At 56.6% G+C, this 17,271-nt stretch overlaps 1 protein-coding gene across 22 annotated transcripts in view; it reads right to left on the reverse strand.

The window, feature by feature from the left end:
• The window catches only part of AKAP13 (A-kinase anchoring protein 13), a 311,707-nt gene extending 308,106 nt beyond the window's left edge, over positions 1-3,601 (reverse strand). For 19 of the 22 annotated variants that reach the window (XM_089311068.1, XM_089311067.1, XM_089311058.1 and 16 more), the window contains exon 1: positions 3,394-3,597. The gene's annotated coding sequence lies outside the window, so the exon portion shown is untranslated. Of the gene's footprint in view, positions 1-3,393 lie in introns of all 22 variants that reach the window. The other 3 variants (XR_016218636.1, XR_016218637.1, XM_089311070.1) reach the window with 3 other exon arrangements.
• Positions 3,602-17,271: the final 13,670 nt, after the last annotated feature.

Consider the following 17,271-nt stretch of genomic DNA (forward strand, 5'->3'; position numbering starts at 1 on the left):
CAAATCTCAGGATGCCTTCTTTAAGAAGGAAACAGGTAAACCACTGTACTCAGAGGAATCCCTTTTAGGAAGGCTTAGGAAAAAAGTCTTTTATTTGGAAGGCAGAGTTATAGGGCAAGAGGGAAACACACAGAAAAGAGATCTCCACCTACTGGTTCACCCCCCAGATGGCCACAACTGGGGCTGGCTGGGCAAGCCTGAAACCAGGAGCTTCATCTGGGTCTCCAACATGGGTGCAGGGGACCAAGCACTTGGGTCATCCCCCACTGCTCCCCAGGCACATCAGCAGGGAGCTGGATCCGAGCGGGGTGGCGGGGACTGGAACCAGCACCCACATGGGATGCTTGCATTGCAAGTGGAGATTTAACCAGCTACTCCACAACGCTGGCCCCAAGAATGCTTTTTAAATCATGTGAAAATGCACTGGGGCCGGTGCTGTGGCACAGCAGGTAAAGCCGCCGCCCACAGTGCCGGCATTCCACATGGGCTCCGGTTCAAGTCCCAGCTGCTCCACTTCCAATCCAGTTCTCTGCCATGGCCTGGGAAAGCAGTAGAAAATGACCCAAGTCCTTGGGACCCTGCACCCACAGGGGAGACCCAGAAGAAGCTCCTGGCTCCTGGCTTTGGATCAACGCAGCTCCAGCCATTGCAGCCAACTGAGGGGTGAACCAGCGGATGGAAGACCTCTCTCTCTCTCTCTGTCTCTCCTTGTGTGTAACTCTGACTTTCAAATAAATAATAAATAAATCTTAAAAAAAATGCATCAAAATTATTATGTCAGCCACCAAGAAATAGCTCCCTACTTAATATCAGGCCCCACCCTGAGCACCTTGCACACTAAGACACTACAAAGTGTGTTACCACGCCTTGTGGAGCAGGAAACTGAAATTCTGAGATGAAGGAATACGCAATAGTGAACGGAAACGAGCGTCTGAATTCAAATTTGCCGAGTTGCACGGCACGTGCTGCCACCATCCTGCTCCCTGTGAGGCTCCAGCCCGGTGACCGGGAGGTGACCGGGAGGAACAGGCTCAGCATCTGGCTCCCCGACGCCAGCTTCCTGCCCGTGCGGACTGCAGGACCCAGCAGGTGTTGGCTCGAGCGCCTGGGGCCCTGGGGCCCTGCCACCCACGCAAGACCTGGATTGAGGTCTTGTCTTGCCTCCCAGATTCCATCCAGCATCTGGGGAGTGAACCGGCTGGTGGGAGCGCTCTCTCTTGAATAATAAAAATTAAAATTAAACGAGATAAACAGTGCTCCCTCCCAATTTCACAGTGGAAGAATCTACTGTGAGCAGATGTGCCCGGTAGTTTTCAAATTGTCACCACAGGGAGGGGGAGGTCTCAATCATCGCGTCTCAATGAAATCCACGGCAGATTACAAGCTAACAGAAGGGTTAGGAGTTCTCTTAAGTTAAACTGTATTTCATCACAGATGTGCAAGTGAATTGTCATTTTGGACAAGTGCCCAGAGTTAGTGCCGGTGTCCTGAGTGCAGTCCACCACCCAGTGAAATCCCCATCCAAACTCCTGCACCGGATTAGCCTCTGCTGGCCAGGGTGAGTGCTACCCCTGGGCCCAGCAGCGCGGCAGAGCAGCTGCGGACACAGCCAGGGACCACAGGAAGCCTCAGAAGCCCTCGGACTACAGCGGTGGCCAGGAGCGCCGGGCGCCTGCCGGATGGCCAGGAGAGCGCCGGGTGCCTGCTGCACCACTTTTCCCACCTGTCAACCCCCCAGGCACCCTCCAGGAAGCAACGGCAGGGCAGCTGGGAGCCCCAAGTACAACGCCTACGCCGGAGAACCCTTTCCTTTAGCTACCTCGGGTGAACAAAGTTTTAAAGCAACCAAAGCAGAGAAGCCCCGAACACTCAGCGTGACAGCACGCAAGGCGGGCTTCCGGGAGCGGCCACGGCGGACACCAACCTCGGGTGGCACGCTGCGCCCACCGCAAGTGCCAGAGGCCTGGGAAGCCGAGGACCCAACACTGGCGACAAGGCAGTGCCCAAAGAGCCCACGACGGGCAGTCCCCTGCCGCGGCTCCTCGACGAGCTGGCCAGGAAGGGCTTGTCCGGAGCCGGGCGGGCCGAGGGCTCGGGCAAGGGGGCCCCTGCCCAGGGCCCGGGCGCCGCAAATCGCTCGGCGTCGCAGCGGGGCACGCGCACGCGAGGAAACCTCCCGGCTCTCCGGGCCGGCCCAAGAGCAACGAAGCCTGCCGGCCTGCCCTCCCTCCCCGGGCTCCCCGCACCCCTGCCGGCTCTCCCCGACCACAAAGTGCCGGCGCCCCGCCGCGACCACAGCCCCGCCGGCGCGGCCTCGGCGCGCGGCTGCACCCCGCGGCAGGTGAGGGGCCGGGGCGAGGGAGCGGGGGTCCAGGCCCCGGGGCGAGGGAGCGGGGGTCCAGGCCCCGGGGCGAGGGAGCGGGGGCCCGGGCCCCGGGGCGAGGGGAGCGGGGGTCCAGGCCCCGGGGCGAGGGAGCTGGGGTCCAGGCCCCGGGGCGAGAGGAGCGGGGGCCCGGGCCGGGGCGAGGGAAGCGGGGGTCCAGGCCCCGGGGCGAGGGAGCGGGGGTCCAGGCCCCGGGGCGAGGGAGCGGGGGTCCAGGCCCCGGGGCGAGGGAGCGGGGGCCCGGGCCCCGGGGCGAGGGGAGCGGGGGTCCAGGCCCCGGGGCGAGGGAGCGGGGGTCCAGGTCCCGCGGGGGGCCCAGGGCGGGGGAGCGGGGGTCCAGGCCCCGGGGTGAGGGGAGCGGGGGTCCAGGCCCCGGGGCGAGGGAAGCGGGGGTCCAGGCCCCGGGGCGGGGGAGCGGGGGTCCAGGCCCCGGGGCGAGGGAAGCGGGGGTCCAGGCCCCGGGGCGAGGGAGCGGGGGTCCAGGCCCCGGGGCGAGGGAGCGGGGGTCCAGGCCCCGGGGCGAGGGAAGCGGGGGTCCAGGCCCCGGGGCGAGGGAAGCGGGGGTCCAGGCCCCGGGGCGAGGGAGCGGGGGTCCAGGCCCCGGGGCGAGAGGAGCGGGGGCCCGGGCCGGGGCGAGGGAAGCGGGGGTCCAGGCCCCGGGGCGAGGGAGCGGGGGTCCAGGTCCCGCGGGGGGCCCAGGGCGGGGAAGCGGGGGTCCAGGCCCCGGGGCGAGGGAGCGGGGGTCCAGGTCCCGCGGGGGGCCCAGGGCGAGGGAGCGGGGGTCCAGGCCCCGGGGCCGCGGCGGAGTCCGGGGCCCAGGTCCCGCGGGGGCCCAGGGCGGGGAGCGGGGGGCCCAGGGCGGGGAGCGGGCCGCGGCCGGGGCGGACAATGCGCGGGGAGGGGGCGGCGCCGGGCCGGCCCCCCGCCCCTCACGCCGCCCGCGCGCCTCGTCCAGACCTCCCCTCAAACCACGGAACTTCCCAACTCCGCCAACTAAGTTTCGCTCTCACCGTGCGGCTCCCGGGGCTCCCCCGCGGGCCGAGCCGGAGCAGCTCCGCACCTCAGCGCTGAGGCAGGACAGCAGGGCGGCGGCGGCGGCGGCGGCCAGCACGACGGGGGCGGCCGAGGCGGGCGACGCGAGGGAGCGGCGGTCTCGGCGGAGCGCGGCGCTTCCCGCGGCGGCTCGGGCTCCGCGCGGCCCCACACAGCCCCGCCCGCCGCGCATGCGCCGACCGCAGCCCGGGCGGGGGGCGGGGCTCGAGGAGGGCGGGCGCTCCCGCGAGTGCTCCCGTGAGGAAGCGCGGAGCCGGGGGCCGCGAGCCGCGACTGCACAACAGAGCAGTCCATCAGGCTGAGTGCGACCAATAGAAAGTCTCCGGGGCGGGGCGCTCGCGTTGCTAAGGAAGATCGAGGCTGACCTAGCTCAGCGCGGCTGCGGGGTGATCAAAGCCGGGTGGCCTGGCCGCCGCCGTCCCTCCGTGTGCCCGATGGTCACCTGGGCCGCAGCACTGACCGCACGCCCTGCAAGGACTTGCTTTTCATGTCCCCCACTTGAAGTCAGGGAGTGAGGTGTCCTCTGCGTCCAGCCTGGAGGAGAGCCGCTTCTGGCTGGCCGTCTGGTGTGGACGGACGGACGGCGACAGGGTGGTCCGAGAACTCTGACTACGTGGTGGCCGCACAGTCGAGGCCCTCGGAAAGCCCCTGGCGGCTTCTGGAGCCGCACGAGCGCCACGCACCAGTGGCAGCCCCGAGGCCGGGTTGGCAGGGACGTGAGGACACTGCTCTGCTTCACGGCTTGCGTTTGTTCTCACCTGCGTCCGCCACTGCAGGTCAGGAACCTGCATAGTTTTTAAAAAAATGGATTTTTATTTATTACCTATTTCATTTCCTGAACATTTATTGACTTATTTGAAAGTCAGAGTTACCGAGAGAGGTCCTCCTGGTTCACTCCCAAATGACCACAACAGCTGGGGCTGAGCCAGGCCAAAGCCAGGAGCCAGGCGCTTCTTCCAGGTCTCCCATGTGAGGACTTGAGCCATCTTCTGCTGTTTTCCCAGGCGCATTAGCAGGGAGCTGGGTCAGAAGTGGAGCAGCCTTGGGGCTGGTCCTGTGTGATGGCGGGTAAAGCTGACTCCTGCCATGCCAGCATCCCATACAGATGCCGGTTCAAGCCCCTGCTGCTCCTCTTCCAATCCAGCTCTCCCCTATGGCCTGGGAAAGCAGAAGATGACCCAATTGCTTGAAGCCTTGCCCCCATACAGGAGACCAGGTGAAGCTCCTGGATCCTGGCTCTGGCCAAGCCCAGCCCTGGCAGTTGCGGCCATTTGTGGGGTGAACCAGATGAAAGATCTCTCTCTCCCTCTCTGTCTGTCTCTGTCTGTCTCTTTGTCTCTCTCAGCAACTTTACCTTTAAAATATATAAATCAATAAACCTTAAAAAAAGTACTGATACAGGATTTGGCAACCAAAAAAAAATGCAAAAACACAAATAACTGTCATTTAAGAAACTGTGATCCGAGTTGCCCACTACAAGTCCCTGATTTGTGGGGCCTGCCGGGGCACTTTGCTAAGTGTGAATCCTGACCCTAAAGTCTGCTGGCATCCAGCTGGGATGTTCCCAGAAGCTCCCAGGTGATGCTGACGCTGCGATCTGAGCCGCCACTTGGAGCAGCCAGGCCCTTCTCCAGGTTCCACAGACTGAGCCCTCTGTCCCCTTGGGAGGTGCTCAGTAGTCGTCTGCTGACTCAAATGCTCCTCCCCAGAGAAGCTTCCTTGGCTGCGCTAAGCAACCCACTCTCACCTGGCCCCCTCTGCAGTGTGTTGCTGTCTGTCTCCCCGCCCCCTCCCCAGTGTGCTGCTGTCTGTCTCCCCCACCAGAATGTAAGCCGCCTGCAGTCTGTTGGTTTACCCTCTCTCCTGCACCTGGAGTAGTTCCTGGATCCAGTAAAAGTTTTGCATGAATGAATTTGTTCAGAAAGAGCTACTATGAAGAGGTGGCTTCAAACCCAATGTCCCTGACAGTAAAGATTGTCCTTTCAAGGGGTCCCCAAAATCTCTATACTGTGTGCCCCATTCCACAGAGATGTCAGGCTAGCTGTTTTCTTACTTCCCCTGACAAAGTTAACAAGCCAGGAAGGAAGCCAGGGTCTTATCATGCAACTGTAGGATTTTGTGTCTCTCCAGTTGACGTGTATCTCTGTAACTGATCTACACAGTTCATCATACCTAAAGCTATAACAAGGATAAACCTCATTTTCAGAGAGTCCCTAGCAAACAGTGGAAAGAACATGAATTTTTCCCAAGACCCATGATTCGATGTTGAGGTGTAGCAGGTTAAGCTGCCACCTGTAACTCTGGCATCCCATCCAGGCACCAGTTCAAGTCCCAGCTGCTCCACTTCCAATACGGCTCCCTGCTGGTGGCCTGTGACAACCAGCAAAGGATGGCCCAAGTGCTTGGGCCCCTACACCCATCTGGGAGAGCTGGATGGGGCTTCTGGCTCCTGGCTTAAGCCTTGCCCATTCCTGGCATTGTGGCCATCTAAGGAGTGAACCACCAGATGGAAGACCCCTCTCTCTCTGTCTCTCCCTCTCTCTAACTCAGCCTTTTGAAGAAATCAATGATTTTTAAAATCCACTTTTGTGCAAAGAAGCATGGGACCAAACTTATCTGCAGGCTCTGCTTCCACAGCAGTGGACAGTATCAGCTTCTGTGGCCTCTGATGTGGCTTTGGGGGACCTGCCCCTTTCAGCCTCTTGCTTCCTGTGAACCCAACCCCACCACGGCCCCAAGTCCCTGACCTGGGTGTGCAGTCCCGGCCCGAGCCATGCACTGCGCCTGTCCACCAGCAGTGGGGATGGTTTTTGCTTTTTTTGTTTTGTTTTGTTTTTAAGATTTATTTATTTGAGAGGCAGAGTTACAGACAGTGAGAGGAAGAGACATAGAGAGAGGTTTTTCCATCCACTGGTTCACTCTCCAAATGACCACAACAGTCAAAGCTGAGCTGATCCAAAGTCAGGATCCAGGAGCTTCTTCCAGGTCTCCCACGTGGGTGCAGGGGCCCAAGCACTTGGGTCTTCTTCCACTGCTTTCCCAGGCCATTAGCAGGGAGCTGGATCCAAAATAGAGCAGCCAGGACTCAAACCACTGCCCACACGGGATGCCAGCACCACAGGTGGAGGCTTAACCTACTGCACCACGGTGCTGGCCCCCAGCAGCAGAGATTATTAGTTCAGGGTTGGACACATAACCCCAAAAAAGCCAACGGAGGAAACAGGAATAGATGCCACCTTTCTCTGGCAGGAATCTTCACCTGGAACCTGGAAGAATTCACTTGTCCACCATCTTTTCACCACGAGGAAAGAACCTCTTATAAGAGGTAAACGAGATGAAGAAAAACAGTGTCTTGGAGTCCCAGGTGGGCTGCTGACTCTGGTGGCACCTGAAGCTCACATGGCAACTTTGCAGTCATGGAGACCCAGAAAGCTGGGGGGGGGGGGGTTCCCGTCCCTTGCAGCCTCGGAGTTCTGCTGTAGCACCAAGGAGCCAGTGATCCCTGGTCAGCTCCCTGACCGGCTTCTTAGGTGAGCTGGGAGCAGGTACTCAGCTACTGCGTGCAGGCAGTAGGGCTGGGCCTGGGGTTGTAGGGCCGGGCCTGGGGTTGTAGGGCTGGGCCTGGGGTTGTAGGGCCGGGCCTGGGGTTGTAGGGCTGGGCCTGGGGTTGTAGGGCCAGAGCAAGCTCCCTGTCTTTAAGGAACTTACCCTTGAGTGAGGGAGACAGGACGCAAGGCTGCAAAAAAGCAAACTTGTCTTTGAGGAGACAAGGGCAAGGTGAAAGTTCACGGAAGACGCCACGGGTGAGTGGGGCCCTAGAAGACAGGCAGGTAGAGGCCGTGGGGCAGTGCAGAGGCTGGATGTGTGGGCTCAGGCAGTGGAGGACTTTCCCAGGAAAGCTAAGAAAAAGGCAAGATGCAGAGGTGTGGAAACGCGCACACAGAAGAGACGGGAGGGGGAGGGGGCAGAGCCAGGGTGGAGGAGGGGGCTTGCGCTCTGGAAAGCCAGCAGGAGCCCTCAGAGGATGCCAGGCAGCAGCAGTGCTTAGGTCAGGGCCTCACCTTGGAAGGATCCACTCGGTGCGGCACGAGGAGGCTGGGTTTCAGTGGGGAGTGAGGTTCCAAGAGAAACCTGGCTCCAGGTGGGTGATTTCACAGTCCAGAGTTCAATTTTCACTTCTCAAGGACTAGGGGGAACCTTCCTTCCTCAGTGCCAAGCCCAACTCTGTCCATATAAATGCTTTTCAATTTTTAAATGTTTATTCTTCATTTCTGAGAAACAGAGAGAAATCTTCCATCCACTGGTTCACATCCCAAATGCCTGCAACAGCCAGGGCTGGGCCAGGCTGGAGCCAGGAGCCAGGAGCTCCATCGATGGCAGGGGCCCACGCACTTGAGCCGTCATCTGCCCCCTTACAGAATGCATTAGCAGTGGTTTGAGTCCCAGCTGCTCCACTGCCCATCCAGTATCCCTGCTAATGTGCCTGGGAAAGTAACGGAAGACGGCCAAGTTTGACCCCTGCCAGCCTGGCCTGGCCCCGGACGTTGTGGCCACCTGGGGAATGATCCAGTGGATGGTAGATTGATCTCTCCCCCTCTCCCTCTCCCTCTCCCTCTCCCTCTCCCTCTCCCTCTCCCTCTCCCTCTCCCTCTCCCTCTTTGTCTGTCTGTCTGTCTGTCTCTCTCTCTCTCTCTCTAACTGTGCCTTTCAAATAAAGGAATAAATCTTTTCTAAAAAGAAACAGGTGAAATTAATTTTAATAATACTTAACTTGGCAAAATATTATAATTTAAACATGTAATTCATATAAAAGTGTATTAATGAGGTATTTTGTGTTCTATTAATTGTACTGAATCTTCAGAATCATGCAGTGTGCATTTTAGACTATGACACAGCTCAGACCAGCCACAGTGCGAGCTCTCCAAAGCCCTGTGTGGCCGGCAGCCAGTGCACTGGACAGTGAAGGTCAAGCTGACGGGGGCTGATAGAGAGCCTCTGTGCGGAAGTTCTTTCGGACGTCAGCCTGTGCCTGGAGCCGTAATTCCTGCACTCGACCTCTTGTGCTTGCATGACCTCGTGTATTCCTCGCCACTGCACTGGCCATCACTGTCGTCCCTGTCTGACAGGTAACTCAGCCTTAGAGCGATGAACTAACTTGTTCCAAATCCCATAGCTACCGACTGGCACAGCTTACCTCCCAAGAGCTGAATACTAGGGGAAAGTTGCTAAATCCAATTAGAATAGCACCCCACTAGGTCTTCCTCAACTGGGCTCCCCTCTCCGCTCTTCCCCACTCTCCCCTTCTGTTCTACTTGGAACCCTGGGTGTCCAGTGGCCTAAAAAGCTGTCTAAGCAAATGATCCATGTCAGCCTACTTCCTATACACACTTCAGAAACTGCAGGCAAAAGGTAAACAAAGAAGCAGTCTCATGCTAACTTCCAGGTAAATGTGTAACAAGTGGCTTTTCACATTACGGCTGCCTCAGATGGCATTAACATTTTGAGAGATCTTGATGCACATTCACTGCAAATAACTCTCCAAAGCGGTTGTGCTGACCTCTGTCCCTGCTGCGAAGGCATCGCAGTGCCCACCTCCCCTCATTTAAGTTCCTCTCGTCTGAAACAGAAAAGCCAGGGCTTTCGAAGCAGTCAGGGCTGGGCTTGGTCCTGTGAAAGGTTCACTTCCATGTGCAGCCTATGTCATAGCCCTCAGCGTGCCGTCAGGCACAACATAAGTGCTCTGCTGACGGTACTGCCTCTTCCCATTTAGCAACAATAAGACAGAAAGTCAGGGAGTAATGTGATTTGCAGAAAAAGTGAGATTAAAGGAATGCTTTGAAGCGTGCACCTGCTACAACTGTGACAGAGAATTTGCAACACGTGTCAATTGCCATGGATTAACTTCCCTGGTAGATGTGGCAGCCACCCATCTCCTGCCCCAAGAGGCCTCCTGGCCTTTAATTAATATATGCCAGATGTCCTGCTTATTGATAGAACAACTATTGACCTTCTGAGACCCTTGCTATTCTCTGTGATGACTCTTCCCGCACAGGTTTGCTTGAAGGCCGCCCTTGGGACCAAGTTAACCTTCTGGAGCCATTGTGTTTCCAAAGGTAGAAGGACTGGAGGCTGCTTGGTCCGTGGAAGGGAGGGCATCATAGAAGCCTCGGGATTAAAGGACTCCCCTAGCCTAGCCTCAAAGTTACTGCCATCTTTCTCAGTCTGCAGTCAAGAGTTCTTAGGTCAGGGCCATGGAAGTGTCCAGAGATGCCCCCCAATAACTGGGGAAAAAAACAAAAACAGGGAACGCAGAATCACATTTTGGGGGTATCATTATCTTGATTTGGTGAGGATTGGCTCAGCATTTGCTTTAAATGCAGGTCCCAAGGGGAGAAGGAGGGAACTGTGACTCCACCCCCAGGGAGCGGTGCTGGCTGGCTCCAGTGCGGCCCGGTTCCGCCTCGCGCTTTCTCCTCGTGCCCAGCCTTTTCCAGTTTATTCAGCTGCTCTCGTAATTATGCCCAATTATTCATAATGGCAGGTTTCTGAAGCTGGAGTCGGAGCAGGACCGAGCTTCACGAGCTGTGAACACTGCTCAATGGAAAAGGAATCCAGCAGCCCTCGCAAGGCCTCAGCGCGCGTTTTCTTGGGCAAAATTGCTTTCAAATTTGTTTCCATCTGTAATACAATTTTTTTTTCAAAACTACTTGGGGCTTCTCCTGTTAAAGGAGAGGAATCATTGCTTGCTCCCAACGCTCACCGGTCTCTGCGGCTTCTGCACAGCCTCGCCCAGCTTTTGGTGAAGGGCTTCCCTTGGAGTGTGAATGCCTGCAACTCCGCCTCAGCAAAGGCTCGGTTGCGCAGCGCTGTCCTCCGAGGATTCGCTGTGCGCGGTAGTGTTACACATTACAGCTCCTGGCAGCTTTGAATTAAAAAAAATCAGCTTTGTCTAGTCCTCTGTTTTTCAGTTATTTGACCATGAAACCAACTGCCCTGGGAAAACTCACCAGTTTATCGTCTTGCACTAAGATGCAGTTTGAGAAGCCACGCCTCAACCCAGTCCCTTCACCTTCCACAAAGAACAGGACAGATCTTGATCCGGAAGCGTCATTTACAAATCGCCCGACCTCAGGGACTGAATGTCCGTGTCCCCGCCACGCGCATGGAGCCTAAATCCCCAAGGTGATGGCGCTGGGAGTTGGGGCCTCAGCGATTCGGCCGAGATGAGCTGCAGGCCCCATGATGGGAAGAGACCCGGGAGCTGCCTCTCTCTGCCAGAGGAGGGAGGCAAAGAGGAGGCCGTGTGCAGGCCAGGAAGGGGCTCCCCACCAGGAGCGGAGCCTGTGGCCAGCACCTGGGTCCCAGCCGCCCACCTCTGGAACTGAGGGGCAGCGTATGTTGTTCACACCACCCCCCTCTATCGTATTTTGTAATCACAGCCTGACTCATCCATCCACACTGTCACCCCCTTCAAAGTCTTGACCCCTTCGTCTAGAAAACAGAATAGATACTTCCTGAGTCTCAGCTCGTAGGCACACAAGTCACTCCCCGTGAGGGGTCAGCCTGCGGCCCTGTCCTGCCTGCAAGCCGCTCTGTGCACAGGAGGTCCGCGGAACCACAGCTCAGCTCCAAAGTGAGGTCTCTCTCCCTCCCCTTCTGCCTCCCTTCCTCTCAGTTCCAGGTTTCTACTTTCCTTCTGCCAAAGCCCAAGGCCGAGCTTCCCTGTCCTGCCCTTTCCTACTGACTGCAGGAGTCTGGCTGCTCTCCTGGTCCCTGGTACCCCTACCCAGCCCCCGTCTATGCAGCAGAGGGATCTACCCGTGGCCCCTGCCAGGTAACTTCTGTGACTCCCCAACACTCACAAATCACACAAAACTCCCGTGCAGAGAACCCCGAAGCCACTGTCTTCCAGTATCAACCCACACAGAGCTGCGCTGATCTCTACCTGCACCCAAGCCGAGCCCCTGCTCACAGTCTGACCCTTGGCCTTGGCGTGTAAACACGACCCCTACCCACCCACTTCACTGAGACACTGGAGCTCCCCAGTGCCCGAAATCTCCTGAACCGTGTTCTCCAGGAAGGACTTCACTGCACGGCCATTATTTTAGTCTCCTCTAGAATTTATTTTATAATATTAACGTTCTGTCTTACTTCTCTGGTCCTCATCCTCTGCTTACAGTCTTTCCACGTCTCTCTTACTCTAAGAAAATAAAAACCGATGACCCAGGCGCATCCTTAACACACATCCCATACCTCTCACCTTCACCATCGCACGTTTTAGCCTTCTGATTTCCACCTCCACATCACCCGCCCTCTTCTGTTGGAGCCAACTTTGATAAGATAAAATATACAGACAATAGATGCACCAGTTGTAAAGTACAACTCGAGGGTGGGGCAGACGTGTAGCCTCCCCACAACCCAGCAGTGGGACAGTGCTGTGATCTCCCAGTGTTCCTGTATGCCTGTCCAGTCGGTCCCCGGCGAGGGGTGTCTCTGGCCCATGGTCTCCCGTGAGGCTGAGGGGAGCTGTCAGCTCAGACCTCAGACTCTGCACTGGGGCTGGAGGACGCCTCTCCAAGGTCACTTGCCTGGCTGGTGGTCAGGGCTTCAGTTCCTTCTGTCGGGGCTCCTTTTCAGGACCACTCACTGGGTGTTTCTCCTAGACCGAGTGACCGGAGAGGATGAGAGAGCAGAAGCAGCCCTACCCGACGGCCTAGGCTTTTGAGTCGTGTGCCGACACTTGTGATTTATTCCCGTCATTAAAGCCAGGCACTCAGTCCGGAAATCTTACACACAAGACTGGATTTCAGGGCTGGGAGCCCTGGGGGCCGTGCTGGAGCCTGGCTCTAACAGTCTCTCTGCCCTGATCAATCCATGTTCTTCCCATGCCACAGCCTCTCCCACGGCCCTCAGAAATCTCAGCTGGGTCCAGAATCGCAGGATCTAGATGGGATCGGGCTGTGATCGAGTGTCCTCAGGCGAAGTGTGCCGTGAGCCGTCTGCCTGTCCATGCCCCCCAGCCCCGAGAGCATGCAGTGCTGAGCACAGCTACTGCAGGCCTTCCTGTTCAAGGAGGCAGCGAGAGGACAGCGGCGTCACTGGCCCGCATGGACCTCAAGTCCGTCCTGAGAAACATCAGCAGGCCCCGGTCAGACGCCCGAGGGTCAGGCCTCGGTCCTGCTTCGGCCCCAGAGTGATTCGCAGAGCATTTGGTTCCTCCCCTGAGTCGTGTTTGCATTTCAGTGGAAGGAGCTTGTGTTTGAAGGGGGGTGGTTGTCTCAACCTGCGCCTTTCTGGTGTCCAAATGCCCTCTGATTTTTTTTTTTTTTTGACAGGCAGAGTGGACAGTGAGAGAGAGAGACAGAGAGAGAGAGAAAGGTCTTCCTTTTGCTGTTGGTTCACCCTCCAATGGCCGCCGCGGCCGGCATGCTGTGGCCAGCACATCGTGCTGATCCGATGGCAGGAGCCAGGTGCTTCTCCTGGTCTCCCATGGGGTGCAGGGCCCAAGCACTTGGGCCATCCTCCACTGCCTTCCCTGGCCACAGCAGAGAGCTGGCCTGGAAGAGGGGCAACCGGGACAGAATCCGGCGCCCCAACCAGGACTAGAACCCGGTGTGCCGGCACCGCAAGGCGGAGGATTAGCCTAGTGAGCTGCGGCAGCGGCCAAAATGCCCTCTAATTTTATACCATCCCAGCCTCTCTCAGCCCGAGGTGCTGATGCCTCTGCTGATACAATCATTTTAAGTTTCTAGTGTGTCTCCTGTGAATCTTGCTAGTCATCCACACCATTCGATTAAAGCCACATGTAGGGACCAGCACGGTGATGCAGCCAGTGAAGGCCTCCGCCTGCAGTGCTGGTATCCCATATGGGCAGCTGTCCAAGTCCAGGCCACTCCACTTCCAATCCAGCTCCCCACTATGGCCTGGGAAAGCAGTGGAAGATGGCCCAAGGCCTTAGGTCCCTGCACCTGCATGGGAGACCCAGATGAAGCTCCTGGCTCCTGGCTTCAGATCAGCTCAGCTCTGGCTGTTGCAGCCATTTGGGGAGTGAACCAGTAGATGAACTATATCTCTCTGTCTCTACCTCTCTCTGTAACTCTCTTTTTTTTTAAGATTTTATTTATTTATTTATCTATTTATTTGAAAGGCAGAATTACAGAGAGGCAGAGAGAGAAAGAGAGAGGTCTTCCATCTGCTGGTTTACTCCCCAAATGGCCACAATGGCCAGAGCTAGGCCATTCTGAAGCCAGGAGCCAGAAGCTTCTTCCTGGCCTCCCACACAGGTACAGGAGCCCAAGCACTTGGGCCATCTTCTACTGCTTTCCTAGGCCATCACAGAGAGCTGGATCGGAAGTGGAACAGCTGGGACTCGAACTGGCACTCATATGGGATGCTGGCACTGCAGGTGACAGCTTTACCTGCTATGCCACAGAGCCAGCCCCTGTAACCCTCTTTGAAATAAGCAAAATAAATCTTTAAAAAAATAGCCACATGTACACGTCTGTCTGACAGAAGCACTTCTCTGCTTTGTGCGGCTGCTGGACACAGCACCCTGGAGTTGGCTGGATGCGCCTTGTTTAGCAGGAGGGTCCACTGATCACACCCTTCTTGTCTGAGAGGACTTCCTGTTTTACTGAGCAGCACCGTAAGCTCCTGAGTCACAGCGAAGGATTTACACAGATGCCTTGGCTTTGTCTTCAGACCAGCTGTCCCTATCCACACCTGGGCTCCGGCTTTTCCGGGAAGTCGTTCCTGAATGTTAACATAATTTGCCATTTGCCATCTAGTGAGCTGAGAAATCCTCAAACTTCGCTCCTTTTGACTTAGCAATCTTTCCATTAATTTCCCCTACTTTCTTGGATTTGGCTATCAGCAGCCAAAACAAAGCAGGGGCCCTTCAGAAGTGGACGTGTGATTGACGCTGAGTCCACGGTGGCCCTGAGACTCTGATGCATGCACTGGGATCAGGAGACGCTGATTTCCCTGGGGTGCAGCGGGGGTAGAAGGGGGCCCTGAGGCTTCTGGAGGTTGTCTGGCTGCTGTGAGGGAAGGGGTTTTTTGAAAAACAAAAACAAAAACAAAAACAAGGAAGGAAGCAGAGCCGGGAAACCTCCGTGACTCCATCACCCAGGTCAGCAGGTGCATTCTCTGTCACCCACATCACGGTGGGCAGCGGTGTCCCTGAACCCTCTCTAGTGCACAGCAAGAATCCTTTTACCCATTTCCCAACGCACTTGTTCCCTCTTCCCTTTAAACCCTCACTGGCTGCCTCCTTGAAGTCCGTAATTCTACAAAAGTCCATAATTCTATAGACACAAAGTGTGTTCAAAGCACTTTCAGCTTTCACAAACACACTCTTAAAAACCCTGACAGCTGGCCGGCGCCGCAGCTCACTTGGCTAATCCTCTGCCTGTGGCGCCAGCACCCCAGGTTCTAGTCCCGGTGGGTGCGCCAGATTCTGTCCCGGTTGCTCCTCTTCCTGTCCAGCTCTCTGCTGTGGCCCGGGAGTGCAGTGGAGGATGGCCCAAGTGCTTGGGCCCTGCACCCGCATGGGAGACCAGGAGGAAGCACCTGGCTCCTGGCTTTGGATCGGCGCAGTACGCCGGTCGTAGTGGCCATCTGGGGGGTGAACCAATGGAAGGAAGACCTTTCTCTCTGTCTCTCTCTCTCACTGTCCACTCTGCCTGTCAAAAAAAAAAAAAAAAAAAAAAAAAAAAAAAAAAAAACACCAAAAACAAAAAACACCCTGACAGTTTTCCCAGCTCCTACTCACCTCCTGGTTCCAAGTCCAAGGAAATCACAACGTTTTGGGTCTTTACTGCCTTAACATCATCATCCCACTGTTGGCACCAAACTCTGCATTACTACTGCCGTGTACTAGCTGCTGGCAAATTTACCAAACCTTATGTCACACGATTTCTGAGATCAGAAGTCACCAGGGGCTTGGTGGGGTGGTTCTGGATCAGGGACTCTGATGAGCTGGTAGGATTTGTAGCCCCAGGAGACTCAACAGGGCTGAACCGTCCCCTCCCAAGCTCCTTCCTGGGAGGCTGGCTGGAGACTTCAGTCTCAGCTCACGTGCATCGCATGAGGACTGATGAGGACTGATCACTATGCGGTTCTCTGCAGAGTGAGCGGGGACAGAGAGTGGAGCCACTGCACCTGTGACCTAGTCTCCGACGCCCACACGGATGCCTCTGCCCTTCTGCTCATCACAAGGAGTCGCTGAGTCAGCTCACACTAGGAGGAGAGGACAAATAAGAAGACGAATACGGGGAAGTAGGCGTCATTGGGACCACCCTGGAGTCTGGGCCGCACAGCAAATCACCATACTAACCCCCGTGTGTCCTGCAGTGTCCTGTTTATAAACTGCGAACAACAGTAGCACGGGGGTGTGAGGTGTAGTGAGAGACTAGAGAGAGCCCCTTGGAGCAGAACTGGCACCAAGGGAAAAGTGCAGGACTTGTCGGATGCTATTGTTACTGCTGCAGCCGCGTGAGTGACACCCACATCCTCTCAGCGCTCAGGACCCTTGGCAGGGTGTCCAAGATGCTCATTCTAATTTCTTCCAACCGCCCAGGTGACGCCCAGTAGCTTTATGTGTCCAATCAGTACTTTTGTATTCACTGAGACCCTTGGTTCATGAGCTCAAGAGAAAAAGGAAAAGGAAAATTTAAGTCTGGGCAAGTCTGGTTCCAGAAGATCCCGTGATGCCATTAGGAACTGTGTCTGCCCACACCCTCTTCACCTCCCACCTCCCTCCCTAGGACTCTCTCACACAGCTCCTCCCCCATGGTAGTAAGGTGGCCCTCAAGAGCGTGAGGCCCCCATTCCATCCCAGTGGAACGAGCCTGTAAGCCAATACTTTCATTGAAAGTCTCGGGGCAACCTCCCATTGGCTCAGCTTTGATCACATGTCCATTCCTGATTCACTAGTGGAGGTGCCATGGCACGCTGCAGCAGCCACAGAGGGTGTTCCAGCTCCTCCATAATGTGTATCTTCCTGTCCTTTGGGCAATTTCCTAATTTTACATGAATTGCATGCAAACACAGCTTCTCACCTGTGGGGAGCAACCGGACTAGACTGAGTTACTGGAATTAAGACTTATTCTATGCATCTGCTCTCCCACAATATGGCGCTGGGAGAGAAGTAAACAGCTTCCGCACAGCTGCCTCCAGTTCAACTAATAAACTGTAGGACTTGCTATTGATTGGAGGAGAGCAGCGTACTCGGCGTGTGGGCAGCCGAGTTAGGATTGGCGGAGGAGGACTATAAAGGAGGAGAGAGACGGCATGCACCAGGAACATCTATGGGGAACATCTAAGGGAACCCGTGCAGCCCCCGAGAAAGCCGGCCGGCGGTGTGCCGCTCCCCTGCGGAAGTGGGGAATGTGGCCAGGGGGAACTGCCCTTCCACGGAGGTGGAAGGGATAGTAGCCAACCCGGGAAGAACCAGCAGCAAACCCGGGGAGGGCCGAGCAGACAAAAGAACAGCGCAGGGTCCTGTGTCGTTCCTCCACGAAGAGGGGGAGCGACATAATGGTGCCGTGACTCGGATATGAAGCCTAGGCAGGGTTTAGTGTCGTTCCTCCACGAAGAGGGGGAGCGACACTCACCATTGTAATAGGATCCATATGCAAATCTATGCAAAAACTTTGGAGTTGTTCCTGCTGGCCTGGGAGGTGAAATGCTCTGATTAGACAGACTGGGTCAGTGTCCACTGCAGAGACAATGAAGACTTCAGCTACACCTACACCAGGTGGACTGGGGGTGTGAGGAGGGCCAGGTACTTAGGAGAAAGTCGATGCACAGAAGCAGTGCAAAGCCCACAGATG

The sequence above is a fragment of the Oryctolagus cuniculus genome, chromosome 12, assembly GCF_051225735.1.
Source record: "Oryctolagus cuniculus isolate XC-2025 breed Fujian yellow rabbit chromosome 12, ASM5122573v1, whole genome shotgun sequence".
In the NCBI taxonomy this organism is placed as follows: domain Eukaryota; kingdom Metazoa; phylum Chordata; class Mammalia; order Lagomorpha; family Leporidae; genus Oryctolagus; species Oryctolagus cuniculus.